This window comes from Amphimedon queenslandica, unplaced genomic scaffold, assembly GCF_000090795.2.
Source record: "Amphimedon queenslandica unplaced genomic scaffold, v1.1 AMPQUscaffold_13079, whole genome shotgun sequence".
NCBI lineage: Eukaryota > Metazoa > Porifera > Demospongiae > Haplosclerida > Niphatidae > Amphimedon > Amphimedon queenslandica.
In genome coordinates, this window is record NW_003546685.1 from 7,634 (window position 1) to 10,056 (window position 2,423).

Here is a 2,423-nt window from a genome sequence, read left to right on the forward strand (position 1 = left end):
CTGATATCTCATTGTTACCACTGGCTGCTGATAGAACAGTCTGAAGCTGATTGGGATGAGAACTGAGCTGCTGTATACGATGAACATAAGCTATGGAAAGGGGAGAGAGAGAGACAATATGGTAATAGCTTTTTAATAGTTAATATCTGAATTTATTAGTATATTTAGTTATAAATAGTTATTGAACTAGTTATTAATAGTTATTGGTAGTTATTAGTAGTCATGAATATTTATTATTATTCTTACGTCGTCCGTGTCCTTCATGTTTCCAGTTACATATTGGCAGCTGGAACCTCATGTCCCATACTATATGATATCCGAGACTGGTACCAAGTGCAATCCAGTTCTGGAACGGATCCAATGCCATGGACAGCATTAGCCCTAAAAAGTAAAAATAGAATGTATAATTAATTGTGAATAATAGTTACAAATTAGAGAAGAGAATGAATTCCTTGCATTCTAAAAGAATTGCATGTACATGTAAACATAACTGGAACTGCTCTAGCTTTCTACTTAGCATAGAATTCATAATACACAGTACAACACCAACAACAAGAGTCCTATACAAGTCCCTGTCATGATGCAATATAAGCTTAATTTGTACATAATATCAATAATGCATTTAAAATGTAATAGATTTTTTGAAACCAATTCTAGGAAAAAACCACACACTATAATAATAACAATAATATATACTATACTAAAGCTGCTGCTTTCTCAAGTAAACACTCTTTACCGTGTCTTGGGTCATTCTCAAGGTCCCATGCTAGATTAGGGGTCCTCAGGTCAAGGCCACAGAGGTGACCTTTAGTTGTGACAAAAGCTAGCACATTCTGTCCTCCACAGGTCATCTCAGTCATCTCCACCACACTGCCATGAAGAGATGGGTCCAACTCCCACCTGAGGACATCTTTAGCTTTAAGAGCCTTTTGTTTTGAATTAGGCTCACGATCAATACTAATAATAATAATAATAATAATAATAATAATAATAATAATAACAATAATAATAATACTAACAACAAATAATGCATTATGTACAATAAGAAATTTAGCAAATTCTACAGTACAAACAAGGACAAAAGACAGAACAGATACAAAGAAAATGCATGTTATTTAAAGTCTATACAGAAGGACAATTAACACTCTTAAGCCGACAGTAATAATACTAGTAATACAATGTAATTGTGATTATCAATTCATTACTTGAAAGCATGTATAGTTCCATTAGAAGATGCTGCCACTATACTTTGATTACCCATACAATAGCAACCAGTCTTTATCTTACCACCTATTAAAATAATAATAATAATTAAATAATAATTAAATAAATAATTAAATAAATATCTAGGAGAATGTACAAAAGGTAAGCCTTCGATTAGCAAAGATCATTCCTTTCCTTCCCCCCTCCCTCCCTTTCTCTCTCTTACCTTGCTGACTGTACACTAGTCTTGGTTTATTGATCACATGTAGTCCCTCCATTTTATTCACATCCCATATCTTAGTTGTACTGTCGTCAGAGAATGACACAAAATACGTACTATCAGGAATGACCTTTATCCTGAGAGAGAAAAAGAACATGTACATGTACATGTACACATACAGCCCATATTATACATGTGTAACAGTAAATTTTCAATCATTATATCACATTTAAAAGTCATTACTTGTTCACTGCTTGTAAGTGATCATGAATGTGAGCCACCAGCTGTCCTTTTGGAGCCCAACTACAATTAATAATAAAATAATTTAACCTCCACACCTCCCCCCTCTCTCTCCGTACCTTGCTGGTGCCTGGTAGAATGGGTAATACAAATAACCTTTGTCCATTCCTTGCATATCTAACAACAACAACAACAACAACAACAACAACAACAACAACAACAACAACAATGATAATGATAATAATATACAAACCTTTCTTGTACAGCTCTTTCTTGTGATTCAGTAAACTTTGAAGGTTCTCCATGCAAGTTGTCTGCTCAACTTTAACAAACAAACAAACAAATAAATAAATAAATACATATACTTATAAATATATAAAATACGAACAAACAAACAAACCAATAAATAAAACATAATTATATACTTACCTCTTACTAGACTAGGAGGTTTATCAAAAACAACTCTGAGAGAGAGAGAAAGAGAGAGAGAGAGAGAGAGATGGAGGGAAATAATGATTACAATACAGGTGCTAGTATTGTCCTGTACTTACACACTCCTACTCTCAGTTCCACTGTCTGACTTGGTCCTCCTGTGACCTCCTGAACTACCTTTCAACTCATCAATCTTCTCTGAGGAGTAAGTCAATTCACCTAGAAAGAGAGAGGGAGAGAGAGAAAGAGAAAGAGAGAGAGAGAGAGGGAGGGAGGAAGGGAGGGAGAGAGAGAGGATCAATTAACAACACACATTACTATTCCTACT